Raw genomic sequence first — 12,881 nt, 5'->3', positions numbered from 1 at the left:
GCACCAAGAATGTCCACCTCAGGTAATTGGAGAGGCTGAGTCACTGGGCCCTACAGGACACCTAGCACACAAGGCCACTCTATCAACACAGGGAAGCAGCCAAAATGCAGAGACAAAGAAATAGGTCACAAATGAAAGAAATGGAGGAAAGCAAACTGCTGGATATAGAGTTCAAAACCATGATTATAAGGTTACTCAAGAATCTTCTAGAAACCTCCGAGAAATTTAGTGAGACCCTCAAGGATATGAAGAAAGACCAATCAGAAATTAAGCATACACTGACTGAAATAAAGAATAATATACAGAGATCCAACAGCAGACTAGAGGACCGCAAGAATCAAGTCAAAGATTTGAAATACGAAGAAGCTAAACATACCCAACTGGAAAAACGAAAAGAAAAAAGAATCCAAAAATATGAAGATAGTGTAAGGAGCCTCTGGGATAACCTCAAGCGTACCAACATCTGAATTATGGGGGTGCCAGAAGAAGAGAGAGAGCAAGATATTGAAAACCTATTTGAAGAAATAATGACAGAAAAGTTCCCCTACCTGGTGAAAGAAATAGACTTACAAGTTCAGGAAGCACAGAGAACCCCAAACAAGAGGAATCCAAAGAGGACCACACCAAGACACATCATAATTAACATGCCAAGGGCAAAAGACAGAGAATATTAAAAGCAGCAAGAGAAAAACAGTTAGTTACCTACAAGGGAGCACCCATATGACTATCAGCTGTTTTCTCAACAGAAACTATGCAGGCCAGAAGGGAGTGGCAAGAAATATTCAAAGTGATGAATAGCAAGAACCTACAACCAAGATTACTCTACCCAGCAAAGCTATCATTTAGAATTGAAGGTCAGATAAAGAGCTTCACAGATAAGAAAAAGCTAAAGGAGTTCATCACCACCAAACCAGGATTACATGAAATGCTGAAAGGTATTCTTTAAGAAGAGGAAGAAGAAGAAAAAGGTAAAGATAAAAATTATGAACAACAAAGTGACAACAAATACATACTATCAACAAGTGAATCTAAAAATCAAGTGAATAAAAAATCTGATGATCAGAATAAACTGGTGAATATAATAGAATCAGGGGCATAGAAAGGGAGTGGACTGACAATTCTCGGGGGAAAGGGGGTTTGGGAGGTGCAGGAAGAGATTGGACAGAAATCTTACACCTATGGACAAGGACAGTGGCGGCGGGGGAGGGCATGGGGTAGGGTGGGAACCGGGTGGAGAGGAGCTTTGGGGGGAAAAAGGTTTATGATATGCCAACATGAAAGGGTGTAGTCCCTTGGGGCAGATCAAAGCTCCAGGCCAGCAGAGGAGGGCAGTTAGGGGTGACCAGGCTGGGGAAAATAGAGAGAGCTTTGAACTAGTGATAAAAACCACACCAGTAGACGTAAAATTACACTCGATAACTGCTTACTTTTTCGAAGAAGAAGTACCCCTTGTTCTTAATTCATCCCTCTTGCTTCCTTGTATACCAGTGGCTTCCCCTCTCCAACTTCAATCTCTTCCTGTTCACTAGATCCTTCCTCCCAGCATGCTCTGCTGTCCCCCTTTAATCCTGCCTCCAAACATCTTGAAAGAGTAGTTTTAGATTCTTCACCTTCTTGGCAGCCTCAAAAACGTGTAAGCTGGTTCCCACTGACATCACACCACTGAAAACGCTCCCTCAATACTGGCGACAAGGATCTCCCCATTACTGAATCCTCAACCTCCCCACAGTGTCTAACACCCTGACTACCTCCACCTGCTAATCTTCTTTCCTTATCGGATAGTGCTTTTTCTCTCTCCTTACACGGCTGAGAGAGCGGTGCTCCTAGAGTTCTGTCTTCAACTGTCCCTGTCTCTGTCCATTCTGGGAGGTGGCCTTCACTTTCCAGGCTCCAGTGACACTCTCTGTAATCATAGCTCCAGTCTGATCTCTCCTGAGTTCAGATCCGCATTTCCATCTCAACCTGTACTCTTGGATGCCCTGTTGTTTCCACTGCCCTGCCCCACTCTCCCCACTCCCAGGAAGAATGCATTGTTCCTTGCTCTGTCCTCCTATAGCACGTGCCACATCCCTCTGTGCCAGCAGCTATCACATTGTAGCGTATTTGTCTGACTCAATAGTTGGGGGTTCCTTGAAGGCAGGGAACGTGTCTTACTTACTTTTATACCCTCCACGTCTAGCATGGGGTAGATCCTAAATACTAAATAATAGTTTATCTTCTGGAATACTATCGCAGTAGCAGGTAAACTTTCTCCTTATCTACCAGTACATCGCCAGGAATCAATTACTCAGCTCGGACTTTTTCTCCCTGCCACCTGCCCCCCACCACCATCAAGGGCTTTTTACTAACTTAAATGTTATAATGCTCATTCTCATCTCTAGAAACATGCACTGCACTTCTCCTGACCCAATTCCATCCCCACCGATTCTGTGCTAGATTTAGAACAAAAAACCAGAAGCTCGCTATTTGATTGTAAGACTCTTGACCTTTCGTCCTGATGGGACGATGGGCCTGAGGTCTGAGGGTCAGTGCAGAATATCATTGCAATTAATATCAATAACAAGGGACTTGGAGAGCTTTGACTTACAAGTTGGAAGGGAAAGAATCAGCCCGCTCCTGAAAAATACCTACCACTCTGCTGCCACATTTTCTGGGTGTGATTTAGAATGTGCTTTTGTGGGCAACAGACTTCACAGTTTGTCCGAAAGCATCCAGGCATAACAATCTACCTCTTAGCTTCTCTATAAGGTTTGTGACTTCAGTTCTGTCTTTGTAGATTCAGAGCACCTGGCCTGCCCTTCACAAGTGCAAAGAGAAAATCTCTCTCTAGGTTCTCCTACTTTCTGCATAAACCACATCCCCCAAACATTTATAGTTGCTAAGTACCAGATGCACTGAAAATATGCACAGCGTGTTCCCGATGTGCATATCTGGACGGATCTCTGAGCAGGAACCTGTCAGTCCTGCTCCGCCCCACCCCGCCACCGCCACCACCACCGCACTGGAGGCAGAGCTGTTTGCTTTGAGAGAACGGAGACAAGAGATGCTTATCAATAGCTGGTGGCAGACGGCTTTCTAGCTGACTCCTCTCTGCTTCTCCTAACCTAACAGGCAGGTTGGAAAGACGTATCCTGAGAATATTTTTGACTGCTCCACTTTTAGTAAAACGCTGGGGGAAATCCATATAAAGTACGCCTGTGTGTTTGGGGAGTGGAGAGTATGATTTTAGGGGAGAGAAAATAAGACAGAATCTGCTGAGGGAGTGGTAAGCAGAATGACAGTCCTGGAGGATGCAGCGAAGTGGAGGCCAGACTCAGGAGGATTGGTTAGGGGTGAAGACCAGAACATCGTGGATCTGAGCAAGCCTGAGCCACCAGTGGACAGGCAGCTTAGCAGAGACGGCCCAGCCCAATGCAGTTCCCATTAAAGCCTTCCCAGGAGCAGGGTGTCTCTAGGGCCCCTGAGCCATGGGTGGCAGTGTGGGATTCAGTGGGGAAATTCTGGAACATGAGTCAAAGAGCAGTAGCGATGGCAACGACACTGAAAGCCAGCTCTGTCTGGCTCAAGTCTGGAGCAACACACGCAGAGGACCCAGCCTCCCACAAGTCACATGGCCCTCACTGAGGTCCCTTGAGGGCTGTGTTGGGGCTTCCTGCTGCAAGCGACCAGCTTCAGCAAGCCCCAACAGAAAAGGGCAGGGGTGGGCGGGGCAAAAGTGACATTTAAAATCCAAATGCAGAAATGAGACTAGGCCCCCGCAAGGGCCTGGAAACAGGGACTGAAATACTTCAGAACTCTCTGTGGGTCTCGTCTTCCTCCCCATGCAGATGTTTTTTTTCCCCTTTTCCTGCGCAGATTCTTGATTCGTCTCTGCCGACCATCTTTCTCTGCTCCTCATTTCGCGGGGCAGAGCGTTTCCTGCGGTTCCCAAGTTTGCTGGTACAGACGCTGCCACATATACCAACTGACTGATGGTCTCTCCGGGGCCCAAACCCAAGCTCCCAGGTGAGAGAATCCAAATGGCCAGCTTGCTTCAAGAGCTCACTCCTGATTTTGTCAACTCCAGCTGGGGTGCAAGGTCACAAAGTGCCAACATGGCTGGCAGGAGCCACCCCTGTGAGGATGGCATGGAGGGAGTTCTGAGACAAGTGGGCAGGAGAAATGTCCAATCGATGTCTATTCTGTCCCTTGTCTCTGTTGCCGCTCTCAGTGTTGTTCTTGCTGTCCTCTCTTTCCTGAGATCTTTACATGGCGGCACCCTTCTCATTACTGAGGTCACAACTCCAATATCACCTCCTTGGAGAAATGTCCCCTGAGCACACTTGCTAAAATAACAACTTCCTCTCCCTCCCCCTTTCCATTCTCTCCCTGTTATGGGCTGAATTGTGCCACTCCAACATTCATGTGTTGAAGTCCTAACACTCAGTATCGCAGAATGTGACTGTATTTGAAGATAAGGTCTTTAAAGAGGTAACTTAAAATTAGGTTATTAGAGTGGGTCTTAATCCAATATGACTGGTATTCTTATAGGAAGAGGAAATTTGGACAAAGACATGGACAGAGGGAAGACCACATGAGAATACAGGGAGAAGACAGCCATCCGCAAGCCAAGGAGAAAGGCCTCTGAAAGAAACCAACCCTGCCAATCCACTGATCTCCAACTTCCAGCCTCCAGAACTGGGAGAAAATACATTTCTGTTCTTTAAACCACCTATTCGGTGGTACTTTGTTACAGCAGCGCTAACAAACTAATACACTCTATCCCTTTCCCTCATTTTATGTTTCCTCAAAGAGGCAGTTTGCATAGTGGTCAAGTGCATACACCCTAGATCTGGGCTCAATCAACAGGACTAGCAGAAGCTATGACGGGTCTGGTGGGTATGCCAGAGATCTGTGGGCGTAGAGAAGCGGCTGTGGTTGGAATGTGGGTTTTGGTGTAGCTAATGCAGAAGGCAGGCCTGCGGTCCGGCTTGAAGGACAGACAAGAAAGGACTGAGGCTGGGCTGGGGAAGGACCTGCTGTCGCATCAGGGAGACCTTTCACTCCCTGGTGCTGCTGCTTCCCCATCCAAGAACGGGGGAGGGTCCCCTCCTAAGCAGGTTATGGCCTCCTCTGCACCCCCGGAGGGTATGCAGTATGGCAGGGAACCTTGCAAACCAGCATTTGGCATGTCACTGCCACCGACCCCATTTCATTTGTTGACCAGGTTTTGCTGAACCTGTTCATTTGATGAGCTGGAAGGGGTGGGTTTTGTGAAATGGTTGAGGCATATGTTAGGACCCCCACTAAACACCTCTGAAATGAAGAGCACATGTGCACATAACGAAATAGAAACAGCAGACAGGCCCAGTCATTTTGTTCTGGATTTGGAAATTGCTCTGTCTTCAAAGCATAAATTGTGTCCCCATGACACCCAGCACCTCCTTCAATCCTCCATCTGCCAGCCACATGTTCCACATGTTTCAAACTCCGAATCCAGTGTTGGCATCAAATAGACCAAATGTCCCAATGCCTGACTCAACTTCTCACTTGTCACCTGGAAGTGTCGACAGTCTGTGGACACAGGATTGCTAAACTTGCCATCAGTTCCTGAGCGTTCAAATGTAAAAACTGGAAAGATCTGTTTGTTTCCCCTTTTCTGGCCATTCCTGTATTCTGCTGTCTACAAGACTTACCATCAATATACTACTTTTGTTTATACCTCATAAGAGCTTCATCTTTGTGAGATCTTCTTTCCTTATTTGGTCTTGTTGTGCTCATCTCTACTTCACAATTCTATTTTCCAACTTAAAAATTGGCTCTCCTGGTGTCATTTTGAAGGAAAAAGTGGGTTCTGAAAGTTGTAAGGCTTGTGAGGAAGGGTAATGTTTGTAAGTTATATAAATGACACATACACAGTAAGCCAGGACAAGTAGAATAGGGAAACTGAGATGGTTAAAGGGCAATTTGGAGCTACCTAGTAAATTCCATCTTCCCTAAACCAAGGACACTTAAGAGTAAATGATTTGCATTTTTCCTCCCTAACCAGAGGGCTAATAAGCTTATATCAAAATACTCAGGGAGACAGATAGCAGAAGTCCAATTAGTGTCATTTGCTGACCATACCCAAGGACAAATGGAGTTAAACTTTTATTATTGACCTAGAATTGGCCTTCGGTGATTCCATTAAGCCCTGAAATGCCTCAAGATCTTCCTAAAATGGAGACTAGGGACCAATTTCTTAAGAACTATATACTGGGTATCTCTTCTACTTTAACGTCTCTCAGGTTAGAAGGCCTCCTGGCTCAAAGCCCTCCTCTTGAGTTTCCAGTTCATTAGCACCCACTGGGAGACTACATTCATTCTAATCAAGACTTGGAAGGGAAACAAGTTGGAACTCTCCTGGGAAAGACTCTACCTTGTCTAGCTTACCACGGAAACTGCTGTTCAAACTGCAGAACTAGTCTGGACCCATCACACACGGGTTAAGGGCGGACCACCAGCTTCTCCAGTGGAGACACCTCAACTTGGACGGCCATACCAGGACATAGCCCTTGAAATTAACATTAAAGAAACTGTAAGCTGTCTATTTGCCTTAGGGCTATGGCAAATTGCAGGGGCTTACAATGTGGGCTGGGGAAATGTGTACAATTCAGATCATGCTTACCCAGTTAAGTTATTGATCATAGATGACTTGAATGACTTGGATATTTCAGCCTTTAGGCCAAAAGATTGGCTAGGACTAGATTTAGGAATAGATGTCACAGGACAAGATCCCCTGCCACTGACACCATCATGCAAACAGAAGTAGAATATAAGGGAACGAATGCCTGGTGGAATGGATTGAATATTCTGCATGAGCCCTAAATAAAAGCGACTGTTACGCTTGCACAGCAAGAAGGCTAGAGGCCCAAGTGGTCCCATTCCCATTTGGATGGACCTCAGACAGTAATGGGATGGAATGTGTGCTTGCCCTGTATCAGGAGGAAACCACTTGGGGAAATGCTTCCTGTAAGACTCTCTCCCTGTTGTTCCCATCCAACAGAGGTAAAGAGCAAAGACCCCCAAAACTGACCCCTGTCCTCCAATGTGAACTATACCTCCTGCTTCTCAAGGGGAGGAACAGTACTCAGAGTTTATGAGACATTTATCCGGATGTGTAAATGGCCAAGTATCCTCAGAAGCCAATCATGCTGCACTGTCGATACCCCGTGCTGATGTCTGGTGGTGTTGCAGGGGACCATTACTTGCGGCCTTGCCCAGCAAATGGAGTGGGACTTGCGCTCTGATACAACTGGCTATCCCTTTCACGTTGGCATATCGTAAACCTTTTTCAATGGACAGAGTAGGAAGAAGATAGAGAGTTCAGGGGGCTCCTTTGACCCCCATATATACACAGATTCTAGTGGGGTTCCAGGAGGAGTGCCAAGGAGTTTAAGGCTAGAAATCAGATTGCCGCAGGGTTTGAGTCTGTCCTGTTCTGATGGTCCACTGAAAACAAGAATGTGGCTGGATTAACTATATTTACTAGAACCAGCAAAGGCTTGTTAACTATACTCAAGACGCAGTTAAAGGGATAGCTAAATAGCTAGATGCCAGCAGCAGGATGACGTGGGAGGATAGATAGGCCTTGGATATGATTCTGGCAGAAAAGGAGGAGTTTGTGTAATGTTGGGGACCAGCGTTGTACATTCATCCCTGACAACACAGCTCCAGACAAAACCATCACTAAGGCCCAACAGGGATTAACAACTTCAGCTAATGAGTCAGCTGAGAATCCTGGAACTGAGAATCCTTTCTCCGATTTAGCAATGGTTCAGAGAATGGAAGGAAATGACAGTAGTGGATGTTATATCATCCCATGTATAAGAGGTCTTATCCAAAGGTTAATTGAAACTGCATTGACCACACAGCAAAATAATCTTCCCTTAGACACTGCAGAGCATGAAAGTCAACGAATATTAACCAAGTTTGAAGAAAAGAGTTAAATAAGAAAAGGGGGGAATTGTGAGAATAAACAAGTAATCTTTTCTGTCAAAGCAGGGAGTTTAGGCAGCCGCCATTTTGGCTTGCATGACTTGCAGCTCCCCTGTGGAATGCCATTTTGAAATTGCAAAGGTCAACCCCTCCCTTTAAATTAGCCAATCACGTAAGAGTGTGAGCCTAAGCTCTGTGACCAATCAAGAGTGAAGGACAGATCACATGCATCAGAATAAAAGCCTAAGCAGACCACCCACTCAGTGTATGTGCTGCCAGACTCTGTGTTGGTATGTACCCTTCTGCAGAAGTAAAAATATTTGCCTTGCAAAAAAAAAAAAGCTCTTCTCTCTCCTCCAATTTTTTTCTTTCTCTTTTTAAATCATCCTTGAAAACCCTTTCTTTGCTCTTATTTTCATCTCCTACTCGCTCCTGGCTCACTCTAACCTAAGTTCCACTCATCCAGATTGACCTTTTGGCATTGCCACCAGCTCCCTCAAACTTCTTCTTCCCAGTCCTGGAGAGATGCCGCTCCTATGGTTCTGGATTTTTATCAGGGTCCCCAAATCTCTGTATTGGTAAAAATCAGCTATCCTGTTGCTTGAGGGCTAATATTACACTGGTCCCTTATTTTATTTTTTAAGTTTTTATTTTTAAAAAATAGTACATATATATATTTTTTTATTTCAGAGAGGAAGGGAAAAGGAGAGAGAGATAGAAACATCAATGATAAGAGAGAATCATTGATTGGCTGCCTCCTGCACACACCACACTGGGGACTAGCCCTACAACCTGGGTATGTGCCCTGACCAGGAATTGGACTTTGACCCCCTGGTTCGGTTCATAGGTCAACGCTCAGCCACTAAGCCGTGTAGCTGGTCCTGATCCCTTATTTTAAATAGCACAGCGGTCCATACATAAAAGTTACTTGACAATATTTTTATCATTTTTATTAGGTTGCTTTTTACACTTATCTTGGAAGAGTTTATATAGTCTTCAGGTTGGGTATTTATGAGCCATTTATTGCATGGGTACAAATTTAAATTCCCATGCACACCCTGATCACAGCAAAATCCTGTTAGCTTTAAGGGGTATGAGGTTGGCACCGAAGGATACATGGGGATGTATAAGTAAGGAAGTGAAGCCGAAAATATGTCTGATCACATTATGTGCAAGGTGTATGTGAGCCCAGGTGTAAGTGAATAAGAGCATGAGCTTTACCTATCCCTGAAATCACCAAAGATTACCAGAGAGAAAGATAAGGGGGTGACTCACCGGTCATCTTCGTAACAGCCCATTGGCTATCCCTTTTTCTTATTTACCAGCAGCTAATCCACTAAGAGCATTGGTGCCACTCCTGCCTATGTGGCCTCATGACTCAGAGTCTTAAGATTTACAGCATTTTCTTAAGAGACAAAGGCCATGCCTGCGGGTAACTCCTTTTCAACACCCATAGGTTAGTCATTTATTGCAGATGATCCATTCGTGTAAATTGATTGCCAGGTTCCCTCTTCAGAGGAGAGGTCATGTTTTCATAATTAGTCCCCAGCACACAGCGACTTCTGTGTGCCAGCCCGGAGGGAACAACGAGGCAAGAACAGTCCCAGCCACTAAGGACCTTTCGAATTTACCCTAGAGGAAGCCAAGACGACTTCTCAATCCCAGCAATGGGTCCTTCATCCCACATTCCCCCCTACGCTAAAAACTGGGTGAAATAATTTGTCTTTCCACCATTTATTAATTACTTGGTTATTTTAGGGGGTACAGGAATTACTGAGGAGCCAGACTATATACCTGGTTTTCTCCCTAGTTCACATAAGCCAGTCCCTGCAAGCATTCTTTGCTCAGTGTTTTTCCAGCTGAGTTGTAAAAGTCAGGACTCTGGATTCTGTCTCTAGACATGAAGGATGACCTTGGATAAGCAAATCACTTTTCCTGACAGTAAAAATGAGATGATAATACCTGTCTATTTCTCCCAACGAAAAGAGAGTATACATAATTTGAATTTCCTGTGCAAAATGTATTAAAGAGGTGGTTGATAATTGCTTCATAAGGAAGTTGCTTTGAAACTAGGTCTATTTATCCAAAATAAGTGGTCAGTCTTGAATCAGTTTCCTGGGGAATAGACATTAAATTTTTTTCATTGTATTTTACAAACATAGTAACCCATTCATTGAAGTTTTCATTCTTATATGCTTTATCATTTTTAAGGGGGATTAAATAGCTAACTAGCCCAGCCAGCGTGGCTCAGTGGTTGAGTGTTGACCTATGAACCAGAAGGTCATGATTCCATTCCTGGTCAGGGCATATGTTCAGGTTGCGGGCTCCATACTCAGTATGGGGCGTGCAGGAGGCAGCCGATCAATGATTCTCTCTCATTATTGATGTTTCAATCACTGTCTTCTTCTCCCTTCCTCTCTGAAATCAATAAAACTTAAAAAAAAAAAGTTAACTAAAGGGAAAAGCATTTAAAATGATAATAGCAAATAGCCAAAGGATTTTCTTCCAGTCCCCACACTATATGAATTTAATCATTTAGCAAATATTGAATACCTACCATGTACCATTTAGCAAATATTGAATGACTACCATGTACCACTTGGATCCATCAGTCAATAAAACAGCAAAGACACATGGGCATGTGCGGGGGGGGGGGGGGCAGGGGAAAAGAGTGGGCGGGGAGGCTGGGGAGAAGTCAATGGGGAAAAAGGAGACATATGTACTACTATTTGTAATACTTTAAACAATAATCAATCAATCAATCAATCAATAAAACAGCAAAGAACTCTTCGGATGGGGCCGGGGGGAGGGTGAAAGAAAGGCAGGGGAACCAACAATAAATAGTACACATAAGAAATAAGTAAAGTCTATAGCATGCTGGAAATTGATTAATACTATGAAAAAATTAGAAAAAGTAGAACAGCCTAAAGGAGGATCAGCAGCATGAGGAACTGGGGGAGGTTGGAGCTGCAACTTCTAAAAAAATCTTTTATTTATTTTTATTTTTTAAATGTATTTATTGACTTTAGAGAGAGAGAGAAAGGGGAGGGGAGAGAAACATCGATTTGTTGTTCCACTTATTTATGCATTCATTGGTTGCTTCTTTTATGTGCCCTGACCAGAGATGGAACCCGCAACCTTGATACAGCAGGTTGATGCTCTAACCAACTGAGCTACCCAGCCAGGGCCTGGGGCTGCAGTTTTAAACACAGTGGTAACATCATGATAGTGATTTACACTCATGGCGAACGTCACAGTTGAGCCAAGACTTGAAGGAGATGAGGGAGTTAGTAGATAATGGGAGAAGAGAGTTCCAGATACAGGCAACAGCCTGTGCCAGGATGTGAGCGGAGAGTGAGTCTTGTGTGCAAGGAAGAACAGCTAGGGGGACCTCATGGCCTAGGTGGGGTAATTGAGAGGCAGGGTCATAGCAGGGAAGGTCCAAAAGTAAATATTTGCTTTCTTCTGGTTTCTTACAGCTTTGTGTATCACGTACTCATTGTTCTCTGACATCACCGGATCCCAAATCGCCAACATGATAAGGCTACTTGGGTCACTTTCTGTAACTTCTAAGTTCATAGAAACATTGCAGCCCATTAGCACCATATATTTTAAAAACATTAATATATCCATGTCTTGGCTCTTGTGAATAATGCTGCAATGAGCATGGTGCAGATATCTCTTCCTGATAGTGATTTTATTTCCTTCGAATATAAACCCAGAAGCAGGATTGCTTGATCATATGGTAGTTCTATTTTTAATTTTTTGAGGCACCTCCATATTGTTTTCCATAATGGCTGTACCAATTTACATTCCCACCAACTGCACTTAGGGTTTCCTTTTCTCCACATCTTCGCCAAGATTTGTTATGTCTTGTCTTTTTGGTGATAGCAATTCCAACAGGTGTGAGGTGATTTACATTTCCCTGATGATTACTGATGCTGAGCACCTTTTTGTGTACCTGTTGGCAATTTGTATGGCTATTCAGGTGCTTTGCCCATTTAAAAAATTGGATTATTATTTTTTTTACAACTGTGTTATATGGGTTTCATGTATATTTGGAGGACTAATCTCTTACAACTATGTGGTTTGCAAATATTCTTTCCCTTTCTGTAGGTTGCATTTTTATTTTATTGATTGTCTCCTTTGCTATTGTGGGAAAGGAACAAAATTTCTCAAGGTTCTTCTGCCTGATCTAATAATCAAATAGGCATGAGACAGATTAGCAAGAGGAAATAACCAAATTCAATACACACAAACGTATGGGAACCACGCATCCATGAGAGAGTCAGCGGTCCCACATGTAGGAGAGGGTCAGAGGTAGAAAGGGGGATGGAGGTACATGACGTCCTGAGCTAGGAATGAGGTAACACACCTTGGGGGCTTCAAAGGGTCATTCCAGGATGATAAGAAGAGCAGATGCTTAGTTAATAAAAGTTTGCCTTCCATATAGGTCGGTTGAAAAGGTTACCACTGATAATCTCTATGGGCAAGGCCCCTAATTCAAATTCTTCTAAGCAGTTAAAGGGGGTGTAGAGGGTAGATGTTTCTCCTGACCCTGAAGCTAAAGTTGCCTTTAGCTCAAAACAGTTTGCTTACTACAGAGGCATAGCTTGGGGTGACTCGTTCTGGACCCCCACACTGTGCAGCTGTTTAGTTTGATGTAGTCCTACTTGTTTATTTTTGCTTGTGTTGCTTGCGCTTTGGTGTTATCCAAACAAATCATTGCCAAGACCAATGTTAGGGAGCTATTCCCCTGTTTTCTTATAGGAATTTCTTTTAACATTTTTATTTATTGATTTTTAGAGAGCGACACGAATGGAGAGAGAGAGATCGCCACCTATCCACACATTCACTGGCTGTTCCCTGTATGTGCCCCACCAGGGATTGAACCCGCAACCTTGGTATATGGGGACCATGCTCCA

General features: G+C 44.1%; 2 long non-coding RNA genes across 2 annotated transcripts in view; one reads left to right on the top strand and one right to left on the bottom strand.

Annotated features, from left to right (window-relative positions):
• LOC129149127 (uncharacterized) overlaps positions 1-5,702 on the top strand; it is a 27,158-nt gene extending 21,456 nt beyond the window's left edge. The window contains exons 3-4 of the long non-coding RNA XR_008556093.1: positions 3,856-4,005; positions 4,531-5,702. This is a non-coding gene — a long non-coding RNA (uncharacterized LOC129149127). The remainder of the gene's footprint in view (positions 1-3,855; positions 4,006-4,530) is intronic.
• Positions 1-12,881, bottom strand: part of LOC114230564 (uncharacterized) — a 25,020-nt gene that overhangs the window by 10,114 nt on the left and 2,025 nt on the right. The gene's annotated exons all lie outside the window — the stretch shown is intronic.

Source organism: Eptesicus fuscus, chromosome 5 (genome assembly GCF_027574615.1).
Source record: "Eptesicus fuscus isolate TK198812 chromosome 5, DD_ASM_mEF_20220401, whole genome shotgun sequence".
NCBI classification, from domain to species: domain Eukaryota; kingdom Metazoa; phylum Chordata; class Mammalia; order Chiroptera; family Vespertilionidae; genus Eptesicus; species Eptesicus fuscus.
The sequence above is the reverse complement of the archived record's forward strand: the minus strand, read 5'-3'. Positions and strand labels throughout refer to the sequence as shown.